Below are 13,318 nucleotides of genomic sequence, written 5' to 3' on the forward strand. Positions count from 1 at the left end.
GTACTTTTTTTAACACAAATTTTGTGTAAACATGTGTTATAATTTGCCTATATATAATATTTTCCCCTTTACTTAACGAAAGTTTAAGTAAAGGGGAAGGCTTAGCGAAATGGGGGGAGAATGGCAAGCCTTTTAGTTCGTGGACTAAAAAAATCAAACAGCCAGGTACGTCTTTGCACAGTATGTCACAGGAGACTTCAATATGGCAATAATGGTAAAAAAGTGCTAGGTCACCATCAATCAGAAGCTAGTCACAATGCTGCCGTTCGTGCTCTACAGTAGCCTACATGCTCCCTGCCTGGTTTTCATAGATGAAAATAGCTTTTAAAATACCCCTACTGGCAATATTAAAGCGGTTTAAAACGTCTCCCCTTAAAACGCTATTGGTCTCGACTATGTAAAAAGTTAAAGGAATATGACTTGGCCTAAAAAAAAATTTCAGTCAGAAGAATTTTTTTCACTTTAATCCCTGGGCACTCTCTCCTAAACCTAGACTTACTTACCTGCTCCCTCCTTCCCAGCCTCACACACACCGTGATGACTGAACAAGAATGAACAATATGAAAAACAAAACACTTCACAACCACAATATGAAAACTAGTTCAATCACAGGATAAACACACAAAATATTTGACTCTAGGAACTGAAGCCAAATGAGCAAAGTGAGCAAAATGCTGGGGACGTTTAGTCTATAGGTTTAGTGACAACATGTTACAATGTTTACATGGTACAATTTCTGGTAAGCTACACTTTTTTATTTATGGCGGGGTTGTTAGGGGGGATTGGGGATGTAAAAAAATGTATTGCATCACAATAAGTGTAATTGTATTTTGAATGTTGTATTCGAAAGGAGATGCAAAGAAATTACACATTGCTGGGTGTTAGATTTTTTAGAGTCACTTATTTGCTTTAAAAAGTCTTTTAAAATGTCAATGACGTCATACACATCGTACGACCAGAGATATTGCTTTACGGCAATCCTTCCGTCGCTTTGGTGCGTTCGCGCTCTGCACTTTCTTTTCTCTCGAGGCATCGACAACACAGCTGACACAGGTGTTTTTGTTTTGTTTGTTTCTGGATGCCATCAAGCGGTATCTCTGGTCGTAATCAGTCCTTCACTGACCAATCAGCGTTCATTAGCAGAATGCTAGCGTGTTATGAGCAACAACAACTCAACCTGTAAGAAATCGAAAGGACATAAGTACTCGTTCATTCAACTTTTGACCCCCATGTTGAACTTGCAAAACCTACAATCAAATCTGAGATTTCTCAACGGCAATCGGGTGAAAGAAACACATTTAGCCGTCTAGCCCCATAGACTCCCATTCAGTCTGCACTCGCCCGCGATCACCTCCAGTGGAATTCTAATGGAACTGCAACCAAGATCTATATACAATGGGGCTAATAGAAGTGCCAAGGCTCTCCGTAGACGGGCTCTGATCATAAGTAACCTGCTCTGTCTAGTCTGTTGGTCTCCGTGTCCTTTTTGCTTCGCGATTTTTCTGTACATGATCAATAGCGTCCTAGAATAGCATCCCCTGCATCTTTGAAATGCTTGTAGTTCTGTACTGCTGTACACAAATGCTTTAATGTACTGCCATTTAAGTTGCTCTGTATGTTTGAACAGTACCATGTCCATGGTATAATGTTATTTACTGAATAGGTAATCTTTCAATGTATTCTGTTGTTTTTTAATTTTCTTCTGTAAATCTTTCCAATTTAAAGGAACATTTCCGTTTTTTGAAATAGGGCTTATTCACCTTCTTTCCTACATTTAGATAGGTGGGCAAATGCATTTTTGTCTCAGTACATGCATTGTTTTAGTTTGACAGGGTTGGCGCTAGCTTAGCTTAGCACAATGAATGGAATCCTTTGTTGCCAGCTAGCATGTCCTGAGTAAAAGTGATAAAAAAAAACCCACCCCACCTAATTACTTCTTGTGGCCTGCGTATTCACAATGAGTACAAATAGCGATGCAGATTAACACTAGGCGATTTCTTAGGCAGATATTGACTTGGGACTATATTAGGGGGAAGCACAGGCGAAACACAGCTGCTTAGGCGAAGCACTGCTACTTGGGCGCAGATATATCACGCAACACATGAAATCCCACGACTTCCGTCAACATACCGGCGTGAATAGTAGCTGGCTATTTTTCCTACAGTACATGAATGGCAATGAACATGGCTAATTTTGTGAGAGACAAAGAGGGTGACTTCTCAGACAGTCAAGAGCCAGAACCATAACCATACCTGAGTTTTCAGAAGATGAGCTGCACGCTTTGGAAATAGAATGACAGGAGGAGGTTGCGATCGCTCAACAGCCTGAGGACGTGAGGATGAGAGCCAACACAAACTGGTGGTGTGAATGTGGGGGAATATGCAAATCTATCCCGACTGAAATAGTGTCTGTGCTGTGGAGAGTGGGACAAGTTACTGCCATCGATGACCAGGCTCAGCACGTCAGTTTCCTTAACTTATCCGAGTAAAAATCCCAGTGAAATGGTGTTTTTTTTATTATTTTTTATTATGTGGTTACATTTTTTACGTGAGATTGAAACCGTCCATCTACTGCTGTTATTTGCAACTACTGGTACTCTTTGATTTGAAGTTACCAAGTAGGCCTACGTCTAAATATTAACAGTATAAAGATCCAGTGAAGTGTAATTAGATGAAAGGATAGCGTGTTTTAATCATGGAAAAGTAACCGAGTAAACAGTATGCTTGTGAGCTCGTTAGCATACACTCAGACTGCATTTGGTTTGCATTTGCTACCGTCATGCACAGTTTATGCATATGGGTCAGTGACATATGTACCATAAAAAAGTGTTTTTTCAAAAAATTCAAATAACAGGCATAAAAATGGTAGACTTTTGTTCTACTAACTCTCATCTTTATAGAAACATATGTTGTTTCAAAATTTTCAATTGGAATCAGAATTTATGTGACAATTTGTTGTATTAGTGCGTACAATCGTCATATGGTGTGACATGAAAATAATTGTATATAAACTGAAAATGGATTATACCTTTCTTAAGTTACTCACTTTATCAAAGTCATTTATCATAACTAAACTGTGATCCATTATAGTTTTGTGAAAATTAATTAAATCTGTGTATTATTTTCTAAAACATTGCTCAATGTGAGACCTATGCCGTCGGTCTTTCAACATATTTTCTATTTATTGTGACAAACCTTGCTAGAAAATTATAAAAAATATTTGTGACTCTTGCTGATACTATTTTCTATGTATTCCATGAACATTTTCAGGTTTTATCATTAATAAAGGTATGTTATTTTCACAATTTGGAATGTCACACCAAATGATATAGTGTCACACCATATGATAATGTCGCCATGTGTCAATGCAAACCATGTATTATCCTACTTATTGGTGAGTACTGATCACTCATATGGCAGGAAATATTTAACCACTCTTAAATGCTGGAAGGCAATATTCAAATTTGATTGATTTATTTGATATTTAACAATAAAACAAACATTTTTTTAATACTGTATGAACCATATGAACATATGTTTGTGTATCAAATTTCATTTAAATTCAAAACTGTTGTTGATTTATTTGATATTTAACAATAAAACAAACATTTTTTTTAATATTGTATGAACCATATGAACATATGTTTGTGTATCAAATTTCATTTCAATTCAAAACTGGTCTGCAATATGTATTAATATAAGTAAAACAACCAATTTTTTTATATCATATGAACCGTGAACATACAGCGTAGCTGAGTGGATCCACAAATAAATCAGTTCATCTAGACTCCATTGTACATAAGCCAGTCAAATTTGGAGAGAGTAGCAAACCGATGTGATAAGCCACAAACAACTTCCTGATCTTGATAATAAATGCAGTCTCGCCTATTTGGCCAGACAAAACCATTTTTGTCTCCACGTTGTTTCATGCAGTTCACCTGCAGCCCCTCCATACTTATGGCAACAATTTGTCCCACATATGGTTTTCCCTCATACTTAATTAAGACAAACTGCCCGTGTATCCTTTCTCCATAGCTCCCTCAGCTTCTCTCTTCTTGACGGTGGGAGAGTCTGGATTCTAAATTTAGGCATCTCCCCTTTCTGTTTCTTTTCTTGATATCTGTTAACAGAATGGTGTGAACATTTTAACAGCTGTTCAACATTGTTTATTCTCTTCATTTCCTAACTGCGTTCCTCTTAGTTGCACTGCCTACAGTGATGATATTTTAGCTATCATGTATTGCCAGGCTTCAAGAAATCTGCCTGGAAACAGACAGTTGTTGTTTACTTTTCTTTTCTTTTCTTTTCCTCAGCAACTCCTCTCTCTTTGCAGGGTCTGAATTCAGTCTCTCCCTGTATCTCTTTGTCCTCTCTGCACTTGTCATCATTATCTGCCTCAAGTTGACAAAAGAAAAGGAAATGTATGGTTTGAGATGAAGACAACATTGTTTAGACTTAAACAGCATTCTAAGGTTTCTGTGAAGGGGTCTGCTGTGTCTGTCTGATGAACTAGAAATCTGTATCACCGAATAAAACTAAACTAAACTAAACACAATCGATGGTGGATAATTACAGCTTTTATGTGATGATGGACCCAAATAAATGTTTAAAAGGACAAAACATACATTGGACTTTGTTATTTATTGTTATATATGCAGGGAATTACAATTCATATCATATGGTGTGACAATCAAATCATATGGCGTGACAGGCAGACATGTCACACCATATGATGAAGTGTCACACCATATGATGTTTTCTGCACTTAGCACAACCTTGAGTCTTGTAGCTACACATTAGCATACTAACAACATGCTAGCTATAACAAAGCAGCATAGATTTACATATAATTATGACAAAATAATAACATTTATTTTGCATTTTTATAAAAAAAAATGTGTCACACCAAAAGACATCTGGAAGTGGGACTTTTGTCAGAGTGCCAACAAGATCTGATTTATTGTAAAAATAAAAATGATGACTCACCTCAGGTTGAACAGTAGCAATACACTGCTAGTTCTGTACAACATTGCTGAAGAAGGTCCTCTCCTTCCCAAGGGTGTCAAAACAGTTGCCCATTCAAATATCCCAAAATAGTGTCACACCATATGATTTTGATTTGTGTGACAAAATCTTTTTGATTAGAACTGACTCAAAACATTATGCTTGGACTTTGAAAAGAGTAGGCTCACAAATAGACATCTGTATTATTTTTCTGTATTTTTTTGAGAATTTTTGTTTTATTCAAGTTTTATTCAAGTTCTCACTTTGAGAAACAAGTGCCGGACAGTCACACCATATGAGTTTTGTTATGTTTGGTTGAAAATTCTGAAAAAATTAGTGATGAACTGTTTTAATGTTGAATATGTTCACATAAAGCATAATGTTCTGCACAATATTGAGAAGGTTTTTGGCAAATATATTTTGTATTCATACATGTTTGACACTGAAGACAGCAAAACTGCCATGTCACGTCACCCACCCATATGCAACGGTCGGACACATGTCCCAGTCTTTATCGAAGCGAAAGATAGGTGAGGTGTGATCAAAATTCATAAATCTTGTGTGATTACTGTGAACGTGTGTGTTCAAACCGCTGCAGAAATAGCAGCATAACAGATGGATGGACGGAATGTCGATAATTTTCAGATTTTTCTTTTTGAGACTTTTTTTTTAGGTATCTCTTCTTTACATTTTGTTTTCCTTGTCATTGTAGTTAAACTCCTGAAGGCTAACTTTGTAGAGAAGCAAGTACTCATTCTTTTAAGAACTGTGAGTTTGCCTATTGTTTGTTCTATTAACACCTGTATAGTTGTTCACCTAAAAATGGTAGTTCTCTCATCATTTACTTAACCTTATGTTGTCTCTTTCTCTTGGAGGAAAAATTAAGATATTGTTGTGGAGAAATGATGTTTGTTTGTCCAAACAATGGAAGACGAATGGGGACCAAACCTTCAAGCTCCAAAAGGAACATAAAGGTACAGTACCATTAAAGGGATAGTTCACCCAAAAATGAAAATTAGCCCATGATTTACTCAACCTGAAGTCATCCAAGGAGTAAATGGGTACCATTTTTTTGAAGTCCATCGAAGTGCATCTATCCATCATAAAAGTGTCCCAAATGACTATGGGGGGTTAATAAAGGCCTTCTGAAGCAATTGTTGCATTCTTGTAAGAAAAATGTTCATATTTAAAACTTTATCGACTAAAATAACTTGCTTCCGGCAGATGGCTATACGCAAGTCGACTTATGCCAGTTCAAACAAACGGGGCTGAGCAGCTACCGCGTTCGTCATTACTTTGTGCGTCAAGTTCAAGTGTTACTCTTTCGCCGTAAATCGATGCGTACTAGGAAACTAGTTATTTTAGTCTATAAAGTTATAAATATGGATTTTTTTCTTACACCAATGCATCACTTCGCTTCAGAAGGCCTTTATTAACCCCTCAAAGCAGTTTGGGACACTTTTATGATGGATAGATGCACTTGTATGGACTTGCCATTCACTCCCATTATAAAGCTTGGAAGAGCCAGGACATTTTTTTATATATAAATCCAATTGTATTCGTCTAAAAGAAAAATGTCATATACTCCTAGGATGACTTCAGGGTGAGTAAATCATGGGATAATTTTTGGGTGAACTATCACTTTAATCTAAGTCACCAGTCGTTTCATGTAATATCAAAGATATGAGACGAAAGCATCAAAAACTAGACTCCAATTGCTTGATGTACGGTGAAACAAATTGAATCACTTCAGAAAACTGGTAAAAACATGTGACCCTTATAAATTAGGCTAGTTTTATCTTTCATTTACTATGACTATTGATGTTCCCCATTATTGATCCCAATTCTCTTATTTTCCATTGTAGGGACAAACAGACATTTTCATTTCCATTAAAATATCGTCTTTTTCATCATTGGAGTTTAAATCTGCATAAGGGTGAGTAAATGAGAAAATTATAATTTTTACATAAACCATTCATATTCTGAATATGTTAGGCCTACTGCCTCTGTAGAATATAAGCAACAAGTAGCACATTAAGTTTTTAATGTTTTATTTGCAAATACTGTCAGTCATCTTAAATTGTTTTCTTTACCAATAGATGTCTGCCAAACCTGCTGACCTTGAGAAAATGCTTGCCTGTGTCTCCTTGTTTGATCCTTCTTGGTAAGTATGTCATATTAGACATGTCTGCATTTTGTTTCTCTAAAACAAAGCTCACCCTCCAGACTGACACATAACTTTCGTTTATCAGTAGAAGATCAACATTTATGTGCCTCATGCTAGAATCTACTGACTATAAATGTACTATATGACCTCTGCAGTTAATTCCAAGTCTTCAGTGAAATATCCAGTAGTTTTTGGTGAATTTTTTTAGATTATCAAAATTATACACTGCAAATCATTTTAATTGAAAATTTACTGTGCCTTTAAGGCTTACAGCAGTGATTTACGGCAAAAGGTCGAAAATGTGAGGTTGGCGGCAGTTTTCAGTAAACGCAACATGAACGGAGCTACACGGGGTGGTTATTGAGTCCTACACCAACATAATATTTGGCGAACAATGATGTCTGAACTCGTCTTACCACCACCACCACCTTTCCTATGTTCCTGGTGATCCAGCTGTTCCCTGGGATTGCTGGCTGACGTCGTTTAAGGATTATTTGCTGGCTTTGGGACACTCGGACCTAGCGAAGGCGAGGAAGTGCACGCTCCTGCGCCATTGTCTCTGGCAGGAGGGACAGCGAATCTTTGCCACGCTCACCTTATCGGATAATAAGTACGTCACAGCCACTGCTGCCTTGAAGGCTCACTTCAGCAACGGAAGAAGCCGGCGGATGCACCGTTTTGAGTTTCGTCAGAGGACCCAAAAGCTGGGTGAGACCGTTGCCCACTATGTATCAGCATTATGTGAGCGGTCTAGACTTTGTGATTTTGGGGCTTTGGAGGATGACCAGTTAACTTATAGTTGACCAGACTTATAGTTGACCAGTTAATAGAGAAAATGTCATGTAACCAACTGATGGAGAGACTTTTACTAGAGCCAGACTCTACGACACTAGCGGATGCTTTAGTAATTGGAAAGCAGTTGGAAACGGCCCTAATGGAGGCGCGCAAGTTCGGCCATGCTGTGCACGAGCCTGTGACATCATCACCACCGTCTGTTCAGCACACAGAGACTGCAGAGGCGGCTGACAGGGTGAGTGACAGTTTGGATGTACAAAGAGTGGACAGGGGGCCCAGGGGGAGTGGGCACAAGAGCTGTAGCAACTGTGGCTCCCCTAAACATGCAACCAGAGATCAGTCATGCCCTACCCAGGGAAAACGTAGTAACTGCAACAAGTTGAACCATTTTGCACGCTGCTGTCGCTCCTCTCCTGCTTGCCATTATACTGCTGCTGTCCCCATAAACACTGTACAGACCTCACAGCCTTCGTTCAAGCTCTGCACATGCCGTGTGGGCACAGCTCTCATTCCACTCCTTGTGGACACAGGGGCTAAAGTGTCAATCCTGAACAAATGCACATATGAAACCTTTGCGCTAGAACAACTTGAGAATCGGTCCAAAAGAACTCTTCATAAATCTTAATATGGAGCTCTGATTTCAGCAGAACACTCAATCTGACTGCAGTCACAGCAGCAGCACGTTCCAAGAGAGGAATACTTGTGACCTTTGATGGAACAACTCTAGCCTTAGCCATTATGAGACTGCAATGGACACTATTTTTGTCGTTCTTGTATCTCAAGTAAGAGCATGCACCATATCCTATACTGCTAGCGTCCGAAAAGTGATGCAGTTCTATTCTCACACTCTTGCCAAAATCTTGTGGATGATAACATCTTGGAATTGAGACTTCTCTCAATCTTTGAAGACCCATCTTCCATTCCTCCCACCGTGGGTACAAATCTTCAGGAAGTAACTCATCCCATCCAATACTTCTGCAGCACAACTCCTGCCAAACACTCTTTCCGCTCAAAATGAAGAAGGATCGTACAAAGAAGCTATGACTGACAGGATGCCACGGCATGTATAAGGCTTATCTTTCAAATTTATAATGAAACTGAAGTTGTCACTCTTGATTTGCCAGTGAATGCCCAGAGCATATTCCACAAGGGCTGAATCTGGATTAAGATCAAGAGTGTCTACACTTGTTGCTCTTTCAGATGGATTTACACAGCAACGAACTTCACTCTCATTTGAATTGAATTTATGAAGTCGTAAGCCTCCTCTTTTGCCTAATTCTTGTTTTCCACAAATGGAGCTGCAGTAGGAAAGCATGCCTTGTATAATTGTGCCAGATATTTAAGGCCATAATAAGCCTGGAGAGGAGGCAGCACCAAAAAGATGGACTGTCATCTGATACTCTTTGGGCTCCTGGTCAAGATCTCCATGCTCTCACCATAAAAACATCAAATAACTGCGATGTTCAGGCATAACAAGAAACTGATGGAACATCCTTTCATTATCGCATATGATGGCCACTGATTCCTTTCTGAAACGACAGAGAACTCCCACCTAGGAATTAATCAGATCCGGTCCTTTAAGCAAGGTGTCATTCAAGGAGATGCCACAAAATTTAGCTGAACAATCAAAGACAACTCTTAGCTTGCCAGGTTTCTTTGAAAGATACCCCCCATGATGAGGAATGTACCATACAATATTTCCTACAGATGCTTCTGGGGCTAACTCTGCATCACCATTTCTGATCACCTCCTTCATGAAGGCCTTATAGTGATCATAAAGCAGGCGGTTTGCTCTCAACTTCCTCTTCAGATACTGCAAGCGAATAATGGCCAACTTCTTATTATTTGGCAAAGTGGGAGAGCTACGGTTTTTAAAAGGTAGAGGCATTTCAAGATGACCATTCTCCCTCTGATGAATACCCTCTCTAAGGAGCTGTATAAAACACACATCCTCTTGGGAGATATATTTACCTTCAGAATTCCTTTCACTGAAGTCCGACTCCAGAACTCTCAGAATATCTGCAGCTGATGGAACTGGCATTTCTTTCACTGCAACTCTGTGCACAAATCTTTGACGTCCTTGCCTGTCCAGGTGAGGATTGACCGCTCCAATTATGCTCCATCCCAGCTCAGTCTTGTGTGCAAATGGCTCATTCTCACCACCTATTACAACTTCAAGAGGAGCCAAAGCTGAAGGACAATTATATCCAATTAGCATTCCCACATTACAATCTTGAAGTGATGGAAATTTATTTGCAAGATGTTTAAGATGAGACCATTGCAGAGCTGTGGCTCTAGTTGGTATACAAGATATGTCAACAGGAATGAAGTCACATGTATATGTTTGCTGCAACATAATATGTTTTTCAGAATGAAAACCTCGAACTCGCAGCCCACACACACATTGACTAGCTATTATGGTATCTGTAGCAGTCAACGTACTTAGCTTCAATTGCAAGGGTAGAGTATTTACATTCAGCTCTAGCACAAGATCTTCCAAAACAAAGGTTGAATCACTTTGCATATCAAGAAGAGCATATGTAAGAATTTCTTTCTGAGGTTCATTTATAGATGACAAGAAGACAGGGACAATGCTAGAGGTGGCAGAAGCATTATGAATTAGTGCATGAGACAAGACCCTGTGGACTTCCTGGACAATTTCTCATGGGGAGGTGGAAGCTCCGTTCACTACTTCCCCAAACCTCCTCTCTCTATCCTCATGCAAACAGGTTGGATGGCGTAGGCCACACATTCCACAAATGTGCCGTGTTCTGCAAGCTTTAGTAACATGTCCTTTCCGTAAACATCCAAAGCACAAATTATTTTTATGTATATATGACCTTTTATCTCCCATTGACATGGAAGCAAAGGCCGGGCACTTTGCGATGCCATGAAGCTCTTCTTTGCAAACAAGACATGGCAACTTTGGCTTAGAAACAGGGAGACTTGTCTTTGATGTATGATGTTTTGTTTGGGCACTAGTACTAAAAGCCTTTGCTCTTTTAGGCAGCTTCTCATCTACTCATCTAGAGCTCAACAAAAGCAGTGATGGGATTATAAGTTATACGGGCTTCCTTCTGAACAAACCCGGCAAAACATTCAAAAGTTGGATATTCTCCGGATTTATCAAGTTCCTCTACAACAAGTCTACTCCATTTGTGTACAGCCCAGTCTGGTATTTTTTTCAACAGCTTATGATTTTCTTTGGTATCATTTAAAATGTCCAATCCTTTAACATGGGTCATAGCCTCTGCACAGCTTTTTAAGAATCTGCAAAATCTCTAAATGCCAAAGAATCATTTAAACCATTCTTAGGCCATTTCAAAAGCTTGTCTCGATAGGCTTTCTGCACAACAAATGGATCGCCAGCAAACACAATTGGTTCAGGAACAGGCAGGCGATTTATACTTAATGAGCTTGCAATTGCTTCAACTAAATTAGCTGATAAGTTCTGAGATGTCATGTATGATTGAGGTAATGCCACTGTTGCATGATCAGTTAAATTCACATCTGAAGTTATTCCAGCAGCGAAAGTAGATGCTTTTGGTTCCCCCATTACATTATCTTATATGGTTATGTTCAAACCCGGGCTTCAGCCACCTTAACATCCATATCCACTTGCACCATTCTTAACTTTGTTCTCTCCACTTCTAGCTTCAGCTCAATTTCAGCTTGTTTTCATTTCATTTCTGCCATCATTTGTAACTCATGAAGTTTCGGTTTACTTTCAAGCTTACTGAGTTTAACCGTTTGAGCTTGTATCTTCTGAAATCGTTTACAGAGAAGATCACATATTTCTGTAGTTAGTGTATTACAAGCATCCATTTTTTGCACAATATCTGAAATATTAAGAGAATTGCGCTGAAGAACTTAAACATAAGCTTTACACAATCATATCCACCTTGAATATTTTTTATTTATATTATCAAGGTCATTATCAAGGTTTATATACACACAGAATCCCTTGAGTCCTGTGCAAGCTCTTCTTGTCACCTTCTTCCAGGATTCATAAGCTCTAAAAAATGCCTTTAAATGTTTTTTCCCTTCCTCTTCACGCATTTGTTTAACCTTCGCTGTAAGCTGTCCTGAGAACTACAGCGAGTTTTTTGCATGGCAATGAGCTTCTCATCTGTTTTCCCTAGAAAAGATTATTTATGACTTCTACTTCAAATGTTAGACTTCACCTTTTAAAGAAAAAGAGAAAAAAACTGAAATGCTTAACACCTTTTAAATTACCTATTCAACTAGATTGTGCACAATTTTAAATGTAAACATGAATGGGAAAAAGTGGGAAAATGGTCAGCCTGCCACAGCCCCTCTCACCCCGACCCCTTGGCCATCTTCACCCTAGGAACATATTCAGGTCGACCTCTGTGGTGAACTTCACTCGCTATCTGCTGGTTGTGCACGATCTTCATTCGAAGTGGCCAGAGGTTTTTCAGCTGAGCTTCATCACTGCACACTCCATTATCGACCGCCTGGAAAACCTGTTTGGGCGCTGGGGCCTCCCCAGTGTCGTCACAACGGATAACGGGCCCCAATTTGTGTCTGGGGGGAGGGGGGGTGGATAGACTAAATAAAACTCTCAAAAATGGAATCCGAGCCTGTCTGGAGGAAGGGAAAACCTTCAGCGACGCAACCAACCAAACCTAAGTTATGTATGAAAACGTTTAGTATTGTGTCCTGTTGGACTCTGTTATGTTATGTTTATGCATAATGTTACGCCGTTATTTACGACAAAAGGTCGAAAATGTGAGGCTGGCGGCAGTTTTCAGTAAACGCAACATGAACGGAGCTACACGGGGTGGTTATTGAGTCCTACACAAACATAATACATATGCTCTATGCATATGTTTCTTTGTTTTGTTTTTCCCTGAAAAAGATTTACATATTGTTGCTGTCTGGCTGTGGTCATGTTCAGCTGCTGAAATTGAAAGTAAAGTGACAGAAGATTTCAGCATAAAGACAATTGTACAACTGTATTTCTTGTCTTATTTACAACAGGTCAACCCTTACAAAAAGAAGTTTATTCAAGTCTGCTATTAGTAGCCTATACTTCTTTTAAACTAAAAATAAGAAAGTATTCCAGTCTACTTTGTATGTACTTCTCAGAAATATACTTAAAATTGCACTTAAGTATACTTATACTGACAGAAAAGTCACAGTATATTTGGCCTATACTTGTATTCAATCTTTTGATTGAGATATACTTAAATATATAATTGAGTATTCTAAGTATACTTGGCTTGTAGTTGTTTACTCTTTTGATTGATCTTTTGCCTATTAAATCCTAATTTTTCCACATAGTTTTTCATACTGTCTTATGAATGTATATTGTTTGAAAATATTGATT

The sequence above is a fragment of the Abramis brama genome (genome assembly GCF_963993115.1).
Source record: "Abramis brama genome assembly, chromosome: 2".
NCBI classification, from domain to species: Eukaryota; Metazoa; Chordata; class Actinopteri; order Cypriniformes; family Leuciscidae; genus Abramis; species Abramis brama.